The 15,086-nt window shown below is 32.0% G+C and overlaps 2 long non-coding RNA genes across 5 annotated transcripts; one reads left to right on the forward strand and one right to left on the reverse strand.

Moving 5' to 3' along the window:
- Positions 1 to 357: 357 nt before the first annotated feature.
- Positions 358 to 6,900, reverse strand: LOC128236424 (uncharacterized). Of its 2 annotated transcripts, none has more exons than XR_008261352.1 (5): positions 6,688 to 6,900; positions 5,526 to 5,602; positions 5,111 to 5,192; positions 4,204 to 4,334; positions 358 to 3,122 (listed from the first exon to the last, which is right to left on the reverse strand). It is a non-coding gene; the product is annotated as an uncharacterized LOC128236424 (long non-coding RNA). The 2 variants fall into 2 exon arrangements; XR_008261351.1 differs by having other exon boundaries at positions 6,681 to 6,899.
- Positions 6,901 to 6,949: 49 nt separating this feature from the next.
- Positions 6,950 to 13,885, forward strand: LOC128236847 (uncharacterized). Of its 3 annotated transcripts, none has more exons than XR_008261456.1 (4): positions 6,950 to 6,999; positions 9,953 to 10,035; positions 10,368 to 10,491; positions 12,049 to 13,885. It is a non-coding gene; the product is annotated as an uncharacterized LOC128236847 (long non-coding RNA). The 3 variants fall into 3 exon arrangements; XR_008261457.1 differs by having other exon boundaries at positions 6,982 to 6,999; positions 9,953 to 10,064; XR_008261455.1 differs by lacking the exon at positions 6,950 to 6,999 and having other exon boundaries at positions 9,598 to 10,064.
- The last annotated feature ends 1,201 nt before the right edge of the window (positions 13,886 to 15,086 follow it).

Here is a 15,086-nt window from a genome sequence, read left to right on the forward strand (position 1 = left end):
AATTTTATAATGCAGATATTTGCCAGACTCGCAAAATTCATAACAAACCAAAAGCCCAAGGCATTTTTTCAAGAATATAATGCGACAGTCACTTGGGTGTGGAGCCTTGCCCAGCAACGTCTACATTTTTAAATTGTCATAGCCTTAAATTGCCATTTCCCGACATGCCAACATTTAGACATATCCAACATGATAACCCAAACTAAGGTCTCCCTAGGCTAAATACTTTTCCAGCTAGACACTAGAATTGGACCTACAATATCGAAGATGTCCATAAAACCCAATTCACATAACAGGACAGGAGACCAGGACAACCAAAAGACATGGTTGTCTATGTTATAAACAAACAAGACTATGCATTTACCATAACTGTATCTATTTTGAACATGAACAGAACATTAGTAAATTTAATCCTAAGAATCTGATGTCAATAATCCCGTACATGTATGTATATCTATGTCCATCAATATGATAAGAAATGGAAGTTTCTTCTAAAACATACACAGAAACAGCTATTGTTCATATAAACCATAACATAAGGTGTCTTATAATTATGTCAACAAGAGCTGTCTTTGGACAGCACGCTCAATTAAATGAGGCTTTGTCTTAAAAATGAATACAATAATGATGTAATATGTGCCTGTCGAAAGCAATAAAAAGAGTCAAATTAAAAAGTTAACTAGAAATGCTGCAATGCAACAAGAACTTCAGCCTTTATTGTGAGATTCAGTTTTAAATGTATTAAAACTGAAGTTATTCAGTACCAAGCATTTTTCTATTTTTAGTTACAGTGACCATGACCCTAGGGACCCAAATCAAATATAAAAATGAATGGAAATTTTGCCTTTAGACAGTTATTAAATGGTAAATAATATTTGACAGTTATCTATGTACATCTACATTTTAACTTTAAAAAGGTTTCCTTGACATTAAACAATCATTTGTTTTTATAAACAAAAAATTAACAAAACAATGTGGCGAACAGATCAAGAATCTAGGTTTAAGAAGTGACATTTCTAGAGGCTTACCATGTGCTCCAATATGTATGGAACTTAATAACCATGGTTTTATTGAATTTATACTGTCATATAGGATAATGTGCAATATAGTTAACAGAACACTCAAAAGTACAATGAAACATTTAGGTTAGAAGTTAAAATATAATTAGACAATTAGCCGTAATTGACCAAGTCAGTATGGAAATTAACAACAGAACAAGGTAACTAAAAAAAATATAGATTAAAAATAATAATATATGATTTGCATTCATTTAATTCATGTTTAAAACAAACTTTTAATAATGAGCTAGCTCAATTGTTACTAAGCAATGTGCTTTATTGCTCACCTCAGAACCAGACACATTATTTGTTTCAATAATATGTTCACAAGATTTTATTCACTAAAATATGTGCCTAATTATTAACTTTTTACATGTTATGCCTTATTTGTTGTAAAGTCTTGCTGGCTAAGTTGTGATTTATGATGAGGAAACAATACCTCTATGAATAGCAATTTTTAAGGCTTTTAATACTTGATTTAGTGACTCCTGTTTCATCTTACCTACATTCATTCTTTAAGGAGGGCTTGGGAAGAGAATATGGCCTATAAAACTAGAACATAGTTTTTTTCTAAAACTTGACCAAATTTCATTCATATAAAGTGGAACTTGAGGCCACTCTAATCAAACACATTTTGACCAATAAACAAGTTTCACCTAATATCATTTAAATGTTGACGAGAATAAATACTGACAAATATCATGAAAATTATATATATAGTTTCTGAAGCATTTACAGTTTATATTATTAGAACAAACAACCTACATGCTTTTTGTCCAACCTGAACAGTTATCAATCTCTACTAAGATTTTTTTGGTAAACATATTCTGGCCAGTATGAATAAAGACCAAAGAGACAAGAGCTGTCACAGAGACAGCGCTCTCGACTATTCCGCTGCTTTTCAGTGAAAGGATTGAAAAGTTTTGGCGAAACATGCATGGATCACTGTAAGATTAGATTTCAATGCAATACATGATGTGCTGAGATATTAACATAAATGTGGTTACATGCAAAATTTTAACCAGAATTTTTATCTAACTTGATTATTCAATTAGGTTGGGTGGTTGTATAAAGTCTCAATGCAATTCATCCAGTAGTTGCTGAGATATTAACCTATGTGTGCTTACATGCAAAACCTTAACCAGAATTTCTGAGTGAAATAATAAACGCAAGTATTTGCATTAAATGCAAACTATAGTTATATAACTTGGAAAATTAAGTAGGTTGGATGGTTGAGTACCATTGTATCAAGTCTCAATGCAATACCTCAAGCAGTTGCTGAGATATTAACCTTAGATATAATGTGTGCTTGCATGCAAAACCTTAACCAGAATTTCTAAGTCAAATAATAAAGGCCTAATATTTACATTAAATGCAAACTAGAGTTATCTTACTTGTTTAAAAAAAGTAGGTTGGATGGTTGAGTACCATTGTATCAAGTCTCAATGCAATACCTCAAGCAGTTGCTGAGATATTAACCTATGTGTGCTTGCATGCAAAACCTTAACCAGAATTTCTAAGTCAAATAATAAAGGCCTATTATTTACATTAAATGCAAACTAGAGTTATCTTACTTGTTTAAATAAGTAGGTTGGATGGTTGAGTACCATTGTATAAAGTCTCAATGCAATACCTCAAGTAGTTGCTGAGATATTAACCTATGTGTGCTTGCACGCAAACCCTTAACCAAGGGGTGACACCGACGCCGACGCTTGGGTGAGTAGTATAGCTCTCCATATTCTACGAAAAGTTGAGCTAAAAATGAGTCCCCATACTAAAGTGTTAACACTGTATGAAACTGTTAATAAAAATGAAGGACAGACTATGATCAATCACAATAGTTCAACATGAGCACTTTGTACTGTGTTGAGGTAAATGTTAATCATCCAACTTATCTAAGGGTAATCTATTTTCAAATCTATAATGTATTTGTCTGTTAAAAGTTAAAATTGGTATATCATTCCAATTTTAGTGAATCTTTATGTGACGGATGTCTTGTCCATTAAGTTGCCTTCAATGAAGATTTTGAAGTCAGACTGTCTCTTGTTGGATGTGGGGAGTTTTCTGAAAGAAAAAGGTACATTAAGCAATACATAAACACAGTTCCATTGTTGGCTTCAAATATTGAACTATTAAGGAGCTTTTCATTCATTTGTGCCATTGGCTTCAATGTTAAAATTTGATAGTTACCCCATATAAGTATCATTTGAAAGGGCTTTGCATACTGATTACTTATATGTAAAATCAATGACAAGAACATATTTTGACCTTGAAAAGTTATTGCTGGCATCCCAAAATCACATTATTGTTCATCAGATACATTAAGTTATTATCTATCTTGCAAAAGCTCTATGGTTGATTTTGAAATATGATAGTTCTTATACATATTATATCTTAATATTACAAATTAGCCACACTTTTTGTGATATAGATTTTATATATATGCACATAAAAATATGTAACAAAAAATATACAAATAAATAAGAAACGATAAAAACACACAAATCTTAGTTTATTTTACATTGATAGATAGTTCATATAAACTTTGCTAAACACAGAAAGAAAATAATTGTTTCTATTACAGGATTTGAACCTGGACAATTAATTTTAATGTGAATGAGCATATTTGAGCATGATCACAACTGTGCATTACAACAAAGGATAACATTGAAAACTAACAAAGGGCAACTACTACAAAAAAAATCTTGAGTTATGGTTTCTGTGCACTGCACTTCTGCTAAATGAGATCTATCTGTACATATTTGAAGTTTGAGATCAACACCTCAAAGACTTTTCAAGTTCTGCTGCAGACAAAAACTCAGTATGAAATATAACAAAGGGTTATTACAAAAAGAACTGTAAACAGAGTTATGGTCCCTTAACACTGCACTTCTTCTCAATAGGGATCTATCTGTATATGAAGTTTGAAGTTAATACCTGGGGGATTTATGCTCAAGATTACATTCCGTGCACACGCACACACACGTGCACAATTACACAATTACTGTATCCACTTTGCCTTTTGGCAAGGGATAATCAATAGTTTAGTCCTCATCATCAGGGTCTTAAACAAACATGATGAACATAATCATAGCATGCATAAAACAGTTTACAGTTGTATCAAATCTGGAATAAAAAACTGTACCTAGATGAATTTGTAACAGGTGGCGATCAGTCATCACTTTCCTGTTTCCTGTTTCTCATTGTGTCATTCCTGTATCTCATTGTGTCTTAGTTGGTTTAGTACAACTCTGGCCTGGTCCACAATTGCAACAACTGAAAAACAACTGAACGATTAGCAAAAGAGAACTTATACCTTAAATGTACATAATATATTGCTACTAAAAAATGACTCATACTGTCAAACACTTGTTTCCATGAAAAACTACAGCTATCACCTATTGTAATAAGAGGTTTCACTGAGAGTGATATTTGCTTTTAAGCATACAGTAACCAATTAGGCAATAATTTTAAAACTGCCAAGCACAAAATAAACATAAGAAAATAATCCTTAATATACCAAAAACAGAATAGTGTTTTGTTAAATTAAAGTAAAAAATGAAAAAAAGTTATGAAGAGAAGAAAAAAAATAAAAAAATATAAAGATAATAATCAAAGGTTTACAATTCTTTGACTACCATACACAATTTAATGATTCATATGCACAGCTATTTTTCTTATCACGTCCAATATGTGCATGAAGTTTGAAGTTAATACCTCAAAAACATAGAAAAGTGAAAGAAAAATAATCAAAGACCAATAACTCTAAAATACCATAAACAAAAATGTTTTTTGCACAGCACTTCTCCTCAACATATTTAATATGTGTTAGAAATCTCAGAAGCATTTGGAATTATGGATAATAGAAGACTTGTCCAAATGAACCCTAACCATCAAGTGGTAGGAGTATAATAGCAGAGACAAATCATACATATGCCTTTATATTTAATATGTCAATGTATGTTTGAACAGAATAATTATGTAAATTCTCATTTCTTGGCTTACCTCATATTTATATTGTTATACATAGAATTAATCCAAAGAGAACTTACCATTCACTGACAAGATTTCCTCATTATACACAGGAGTATCTTCATACTTTTAGAATCTCTCCATTTTTCATCTCCATGGGAACTGCAATGCATAACACATAAGAAAGGAAATCAAACAATTGCATTTTTTAAAACAATTTGTAGAGAAAAATAAAACATGACTTCAGACACATGCAGAATCATTTGCATTTATTTTAAGCAAGTTACAAGAGTAACTGTACCCTATGCCATCTGAGTAAAATCTGCATGCAACAAACATGTGCATGCAAAATTGCATGGACTTTCATTTATTTGCTTAACAGTTTCAATTAAACCTAACAACCTGACCAAATACTTGAAATATCTTATACTTGAATACATTATGTTATACTAGTAAATGACATTGAGTACATGTAAATATGTGTTAAAAATCTACCTTTCAAATCCAATGCTTTCTTTGCATCAAAACGTTTGTCTGTTTGCCCTTAAATTGGTCCCTCAAGAGTATCTGGTCTGAAATAAATATAAAATTCACCTACTTTTAAGCTAAAATTAGCTATAATACTAACTTGGCTGATCTTAGGAAAAATGAATCTTAAAGCTGCACTCTCACAGATTGACTGTTTTAACATTATTATTATCTCAGAGAATCAATGCCTTTAATTGCTAACAATAAAACAGAAGTCATGTATTGAGAAATCTGCTTATTATTTCATTTTTCTGAAAGTGTTCAAATTTAAGTCACAGAACAACAATTATGAACGTACATATGAAAAACAGCTATCTGATATTTTTTCAGCAGTTTTAAATCATGGTTCGCGGACATAATTTATGCACTAACATTGCATGATTCATTCCATGATGAAAAAAAAAGTTGTCAGAATGGTAAATCTGTGAAAATGCAGCTTTAATAACAATCCCCAACAGTTCCTCCCAAAGACTTGTTTAAAAGGGGCTGTAATCTGTTTAATGAAATAGCGGAAAAAAAGAAAATTGACGAAAACTGACATAAACTTGGTATCTATGTGTACAATGCATTAAAACTTACTAACTGAAGTACCACATAATTTACAATAAAAAAAAATCGCCAATATATTACAAGTTAGGTATAAAGATTAAATATTCCAACTGTTTAGGATAAGCCTTCATAGCACAGTGGATACAACACTGGACTGCAATTTTGGCGACACCGGTTCCAACACAATCTCTGACTTGATTTTTTTTTTTTACATTTTGCATTTTGGTAAAAAAAAATTACCATTATGATATCAAAGATCAAAAGATTTTTTGAATAATTGTCCTGAGATTCTTTACAGAATATTTTTTTTTTTTTTTTGGGGGGGGGGGGTCCCACCCCTTTTCTGGATCCGCTAGTGTGGGTTACTCCCGTAAAATGAACTGAATTTAATTTGGTGCAAAGCTCTAATAAAAATTTGTGTATTCAATTAAATTCATAAAACTAATTAATGTAAACAAACCATTTGCAACTATCCCTGAATAACTTTTAAATGATACATTTGCATGATAACTAAGAAAATATAAAATAACACTTGAGTGTCCTGTATGGTATCCCGATATAGTCAATACTTACAACTTACATGTGCAGGAATCAGGAAGGAGTTCCATTCTACCAACTTAATACCATTCTTATTTGTCGTCTTCTTAACCGGATGCTTGAATTTTTGTAAACAAACCCAATGAACCCTGCATCGTTCCACTAGACTTTCTCGCTTAATATTTACGCTCGGTTGTGCCTGTATCGAAGAAAATGAAGACCAGTCCAAAACATTGCGTCATTTAGTATTTAGCACGCGCGAGAGAGGTTCAAACGGGTTCAAAACATCGAATTTGACCGACACAGAGGTATATGGCTATTTTCTTTGAAAATATAACACTTTCTAGTTCAAAAGGTAATTGAATTTATGTAGATACGTAAACAATTGACAGTTTAACGAGTATATTTTATTGATATAACGAAGTACTCCTTAAAGCTGCACTCTCACATACATGTATTTTGACAACTTTGTTATTTTTTATTTTTGTCTTGGAGTTTGAATGAGCCAGTTTCTGTGTAAATTAATATATGCAAATAAGTGATATAAGCCTGCTGACATATTCCGTTAAAAAAATGTTTTATGGCTAAAAGTGCTACTAACAGTTGGAAGAAAAATGCATAAAACATCATTTTCTTAAAGCTGCACTCTCACAGATTGAACATTTTGCCAACTTTTTTATGTTTTATCTTGGAATGTACTAATTTTGGCGAAAATCCATGGAAACCAGTTATATAAGACTGCTGACAAATATAGATCGCAGATTTTTATATATACCAGTTCAAAAATTGATGTTTTGTTCATTTTTCTAAAACGTTTATTAACGGTTTTAGCCATAAAACATTAATTTTCAAACGGAAATATGAAAATCTATGATCTGGTTTTTCGTAAGCAATCCTATATCATTGGTTTGCAGATATTTATACAAAAATTTGCTCTTTCCAAGACAAAAAATAAAGTTGTAAAAATGGTATATCTGTGATAGTGAAGCTTTAACTAAAATATATACGCAATCCAATGTTTTTTTAAGCAGTCTTGTGTCACTGTTTTTCTTGCACTTATGCATTTATTGGCTTGTATAAAGACAAAAAATAAAACAGTTGTCAAAACATTTAATCTGTTAAAGTGCAATGTTTATTTAAATATACTTGATGCTTGCCTCAATCATTGCCGCTGACCGATCATCAGATGACAGCACCAACATCCAACAATGCAGCGATATTTTTAAAGTCTCTTTCACATCATTCTGTATCCTAATATTTTAATTTATTTAAGATAGTTGCTTATCAAGATGTTGAATGCATATTTTACAGCCTTTTAGGCTTTAGAGTGTATTCAATGTCATTTTCAGAAGAAATATCTTGATCGAAGCTAGGAACAAGCTCACAACTGGCATTAGTGAGTCATGCCTGTCAAAACTAATTTTGGGGTACATGCATGTGTCTTTTAAAGTAGTACAGTAGACATCAACTTTACAATGTACATGAATACATTGCATTCATACTTGAGTTATTTATGTATTCATGTACATTGTAAAGTTATTGTAGATGTAGATCGTGTCTATGAGAACCAGCCGTTCAGTTAGCTCAGTTGGTTACAGCGCCATGATAGTGTTCCAGCAGTTGTTGTTGGTTCAAGCTCCACACTGGGGCACTTCTCCTCCCAGGTTTACTTAAATGGTGGCAGCGGTACATGGCAGGAGTGCCTCCGTCAGCTTTAAACTACAGTCGAAACTCGATGGCTCGATATTCTAGGGACCAGCCAAAATACTTCGAGCCTCGAGAATATCGAGCCAAGCGGGATTGCTTACAGAATGTTATTTTTTTTATTATTCGTTACAAAAAGTCTTGTTTACCTCGTTTGTTATTGGCTATGCTATCTCCGGGAAAGAAGAGTATTAATTGGGCATAGTTACACGTCTTAAAGTTCGTAACATCACTTATTCGATACTTAGAAAATATTATTTGATTGTTTTTATTAATTATAAAAATTATGCGAAAACAGCAAACAAGTAATTTTAAACAGTGGGTAACAAAAACATAGCTTATTAGTTATATAAGGATGCATTGAAATTTATACATGTATAACAATTAGGGAAAGAACTTAGATAAAGTGATGGCATGTTTATTCAAACTGTTAAGTCATTCAAATTTGATAATAATTATAATAAATTGAATTAATTTTTATCGATTAGCGCCGTGTGCTAAATGAAGCCAACAAAACAAATCAAGGTGTGAGGTTCTTACCTGAACCCGCGAAAATGACATCGACCCAAGCAAACAAAATTGTGAAATTCTTACTTGGAACCGCGAAAATGACTTCGAGCGTGGAGAAATATCGACCCTCAATATATCGAGCCATCCGATCAAATTTTATATGAACAAAGAGTTAAACAAAATCGGTTCTTTTAATCTGGTTCAAGCCAACGAGGATATCGAGCCATGAGATATCGAGCCAACGAGTTTCGACTGTAATATATATAAAGGGTTAATGGAGAGGAGTGGAGTGTATTGTGTGTCACTGTCAGTGTGTAAGAACCAGCCGCTCCGATGTGGAAATACTTGTACCATAAGTCATGGTTTTTAAGTTAATTGTTTAAAGTTTCATTTTCTAGTTTTGACCTTAAAGGTGCACTCTCACAGATTGAACGTTTTGACAATTTTTTTGTCTTGGAATGAGGCAATTTTTGCGAAAATCCATGGAAACCAGTTATTTAAGACAGCTGACAAAAAATTAGATAGCAGATTTTTATATTTAAGTTTAAAAAGTAATGTTTTATGCATTTTTCTTAAACCATTAGTAATGGTTTAAGCCATAAAACATTAATTTTCGAACGGAAATATAGAAATCTACGATCTGATTTTTTGGCAGCAATCATATATCATTGGTTTGCAGATATTTATGCAAAAATTTGCTCTTTCCAAGACAAAAAATTTGTAAAAATGGTATATCTGTGAGAGTGCAGCTTTAAATTTTATGATTTAATGACAACTGCCTTGAAATAGATACCTGATTTAAGCATTATGCCAATGTTTATAAATTTCTATTATATTTTACTGTGAAATAATGTAAATATATACATATAATTGTTTGTGTTAGTTTAAATTTGCTTGATTTATCATTAACCTAATTATATATTCTTTCATTTTTTTTTGTATTAACCCAATATTATGTCATATAATATATCTATGGGTATATAATACCAAGGTAAACACATGTATACAAATCACTTATTATTATGTATAGATAGTTTTTATTTCCATGTAACTCATTTGCCTACATACATTTTGGAAAATGTGGTCCATTACAGATAAAACCCAGATGTATACATGGCCTGGATTTCCATATTATGCTGCCCAGAATAAAAGACGATGCAGTCCAGATAAAAACATTGTATGGCTCAATAATCTTTACCAAACTTGGTAAAAAAAACTTTGTCATATTATGAGAAATCCCTGTTTTTTTGTTAATCATCTTCATTCACAGTATATGCAATTCACCAAGCAACACAAGACTTAAGTTAATGTCCACTTGACACATTTCTAGTATATTTGGCTTGTACATAAACATCACTTTTTCATAAGAAAATAAATCTCATGTAGGACATTTAGATTGCTCTAGAAATAATTGCCAAGATGTTTTGCATTTGAATCATGTTTAAAGCATACCCAACATTATTTGCATTTATTGTGTTCATGATTGTGTTGTATTCTTCCTTTTTTAAGATGCATCAGATGAAGTCTTTGACTTTCTAGAAAGGGATTTTGTAAGCTAGTACTGGACATGAAGACAGTCACTTGGAAATGATGATTGTGCAACAGCGGTTAAACATATGCAATACATCATATGGTAATTTCTTTTCACCTCAATGAATATTTAAGTGACCTACCCACAAATAAAGTGATTCTCTAATAGTTCCAATTTCCACTTTGATTTTGTAATCTGGTATTCTTCATTACTACTACCCGTAACTGGTATCTAAAAATAACATTATAATATTCATCAATAATATCATAAGACCATGTGAATATTCAGTAATTTATATATGTAATCAATTTGTTTTTGTGTATGTGGTGTTTATATGTTGGAGTTTGTAGTTCATTGTCAGTGATTTTTTTATTGTGAAAAACTCCATTTTCCCCAAAATTAAAAAAAATTACATTACATTCCAGATTAAAATAGCAATGAATTTCTTGAAATATAAACAAAATCTTGACAAGTCTTACTCTTTCACAGCATAAGGTATGCATAAAAAAGTTAAAAAATGTATATTTGCCATTATATAAGCAATTTTGGCCTGATTTTGTATTTTTCCCAAAGTTGACTTTTTACCGAATTTGCGAGGTACATTGTACAGGCAGTAAAAAGAATTCATAAATTTTTTTTATGAATGTTGTTCAAGTTTCGTCCTTGGGGTCAAAGTTGTCCTAACCAGAGTTCCCCAGTTAATGATAGACTTCTAGAACAAAAATTGATACACATTCAAATCAGGCAATGACTTCTGCAGTAATGTATGAATTCCTTAGAAACTGATGTCTAAACTAAAAGGTATTTAGTTTCAAAGATTATGAAACAAGTTGTTACAACAATATAATAATCACCTTTTGGCAGGATGTTAAGCAAGGTTTTGCCTTGTTGAGGAAATCGTAGACCTCGTAGTACCCTTAAGGAACCCACTTGTCTAACTTAGTGACTTAACAATCCAAACTCACAATGTCTTCCTTAACAACCACTTTATAAGCAACCAAGGACATCCTTATCAAATACTTCATTTACAGCAGCCAATGACTTCCATAAAAAATGATGACTTCCTAAACAATCCTTGGCTTCTTTATCAACCAATGATTGCCTTAGCAACTACCTTCATCCATAGCAACAAATGAATCCCCATTCAACCAATGACTTCCTTAGCATCCAATTCCTTCCAACGCATCCATTAACTACCTTTATAGGCACCAATGCCTTATTTAGCAACCATTTTTTCCTGAGCAACAGCCAACATCCATAGCAACCAATTACTTCCTTAGTAATCATTTACTTCCATAGCAACATTCTGGTTCATTACCGTAACATCCATTGACCATGGGAACAACCAGCTTACCATAATTCTCATTTCTGTTAACAAAGAGCAGCCTTCTTTGAGGAGTCCTTATCAACCATCAAATAACACAGCAACCACTAACCTGCTAAGCAAATAGCAACACCTTTCATAACCAGTTGTTACCTGACTGACTTGTTCATGGTCATTTTAATCAGGTGACCAATTAAGGGCCATGCTGGCCCTTTTGTTTTGAATGTACATTTCCTTAGCTTATTCATTTAATTCAGCAAATGTATAAACATAGTGTACAATACTTTCAAGTTTTGTCATTATTATATATTATCAATGTTTTAATTTTCAAACAGGTGACCAGACAGGGAGGAAACTAGGGAAATGGTTATCCACCAACAGCCCAAGTGCTTGGTTGATAAGAGGAGCCACAGCATTAAACATTACTGCACAAAGTGGTGTGCTTTGCTAACACTTATGATTGTGATTTGATAAAAAAGCAATGAATGAACGCTCATTATTCATAACTATAACTAAAACATTGATGTCAAAAGTTGTCAATTTTCAACATATATAGTATTTAAGATCCTGATCTATAGTTGTGTGCAATGGATTATCAAACAAAAACAAAAGAGTGGGCAACAAAATGAATAGCATAATGCACCAGTCAATTGTAACCACATCCCGCCCCCAGGTCCGGGGACTTTTGACTTTTGGTCCAGCCTACCCCAGGTTAAATTCCCTGAACTGATCCTGAACTAAAATCCCTGCCAAATTTCCCCCGCATCCAACATACCATAGGTAAGACAAAACCACCGCATTCACACCCAGTATACCCCCAGACGGGGGTGGTGGTGGTTACAATTGACATGTGCATTACCCACTACCCATTTACACCAGTAATTCATAATTATATTTGATAGACATGCCTCTTGTCAAAGGTTTTGAAGGGTATGAACGTCAGAACTACCTGCCTATGGCCTTTCAAGATTTTATTACATTGTTAAACTAAAGAAATTAGTATTAAGTTTATACTAGATCTTTGTTAAGAGTGACCCCTTTGATAATTCTGGAGAAAAACTATTAGGATTAGGTTCTGTATTTGTCCATAATTTGTCATATGACATGTAAGCAGGAGTTCATTCCTTCAAAGAATTGTGAATCTTATATAATTATGTATTTGACATCTTATGAATTTTATCACACTTTAACCTAGAGGCAGTTCAAATAAATACTGCTATGATTGAACCAATACTGAATAAGGGCAAGAATTCCAAACAAGACAGTATACATCTAGTATCATGTTTGTCTGATAATTTTGAAATCATAGTGATTAAATCTAAAAGGATGTTAAAGCTGCACTGTCACTGATTAAGAGTTTTCACATTTGCTTTGAAAAAAATAATTAAAATAGTCTGACTTTAGCATGAATGCCTTCAATCCAGTCATATAAGATAACTCTCAATGAAACAGAATTCAATTGTCTGAAAAACTGCCAAAATTTTCATTTCTTCTCAAGCATTACTAACCATTAAACATAGAGTTTTAAATGGTAATAGGAAAAACTGTGATTTTGTATGCAGTCTCATATAACTGTTATCAGACATGTGCACAAAAGTTTTTCATTCCAAGTTAAAAATAATAAAAATTCATATATCTGTGAGAGTGCAGCATTAACAATGAAAAAAATTATTAAAAATGGTATTTCCAACTGTGTATAATAATGCAACAACAATTTACCTTCTACTAGCACACTGAATTACAAGTTCTGCTTTTTCAAAGAAAACGGGCATATGGGAAGTACCATCACTTCCAGCGATATTTTTGTTGTAGCTTTTTTTATAAGAAAAAAACTGTTCATAGATTGTGTTTTAAGGTGTATGTTTTATAGACAGTACTCCAATTCTCTTTAATATATAATATGTTTGTTTCATTTAAGGCTTTTGTGTGTTTTAGGGCTGTTTCAGACCATTCCTGATATCGTATTTTCATATAAACCCTGCAATCATAATTGCATACCTCTTTGCAAAAGAATAATAAACATTCACGGAAATTAAACAGTAACGGAATTTTTCGAATTTTTCTCAACATAAGAAGAGACTTTTGTATTTTGGCCCAGCTAATGTTATTATATTGTTGACTAACATAAGTTTACAAGCAAATTAACAGGCAGAATAGATAAAGAAAAGATGAGCATGTAGTCTTGTTTTGCATACAGAAGTAAGGGGCTTAGCTAGCCCTTTATATGTGGATTCATAATTGCTAGGTGGGTCTCGGGGCATGCCCCCTCAGAATATTTTGAAAAACATGGTGCATTCTGGGCGCTCTGAGGTGCTTTATTTTGTACTGGAAAATATAAATGACATTTAAAGGATCATGTAGTCAAGTATGCATACTGCAACTTTGGCTGATATTTTTTATGTTTTTATCAGAATCATGTGGATTCATCCGCATACTAGTGTTATATGCAGCTTCACGCCTGGTATCTCAGACAGACATTTTTAGGCTTATGTAGATGTTTGCAAGGCAAGGCTTGGCACACCAAAGCGCCTGTCGCATTATATTGGTTTCAAAGTGCTTTTGCATGTTGTTTGCAATTGTGCATTTTGCGCGACTGGTAAATATCTGCAATATAAAAACTTAAAATTCATTGATGCCTAGGTGACCAAATTTCAAAAAAAATCATTTCATTTGTCAAACATTGTGCCCCAAAAGCACATTTCACATAAGTATGTAGTTTCTTTACTTAAGGTCTATTATACTGTAATATAAGATATATTTAAAAACAGTAATTCTGGTAATTTTATTGCAAAATTTGACAAAGTAATTGGCAAAATGCAGAAATTTTCATTTTTTTTTTCTAACAAATTTACCTAAAAATCATATTTTACAAAATACATAGTTTGTATATTTCAAGTATCTTATAATGTTATATAATATCTGTTTTAAAAAGTTATTTTGGTAATTTTATTGCAAAATTTGGCAGAGTTGATGCTAAGTCCAGAAATTCTCATTTTCATTTAACTTTTAAAACATTTTGCCCAAAAATTATATTTTGTACAATGTGAGTGTATTATACTTATAGTATATTAAATGTGGTGTCTGATATAACACAAAACCAACAAAAAAAAATCTAAGCATTTTTCTCCCATTTTTCATTTTCACTGGACAAAGAATAAATAGAGGTGATGAGGTGTTGAAACTCTGCTTCAACACCTCTATTCAAATAGAGAATAGTGCACGTCACCACCATGTATATAGACTATAACAGGGGTTCATATCTACAGATAGAGAATAGTCCACGCTACCACAATGTATATAGACTATAACAGAGGAGTTGAAGTAAAGTTTCAAAATCTACATTGCATAGAGAGCAGAGGTGTTGAAGCACTGC

The sequence above is a fragment of the Mya arenaria genome, chromosome 6, assembly GCF_026914265.1.
Source record: "Mya arenaria isolate MELC-2E11 chromosome 6, ASM2691426v1".
NCBI classification, from domain to species: Eukaryota; Metazoa; Mollusca; class Bivalvia; order Myida; family Myidae; genus Mya; species Mya arenaria.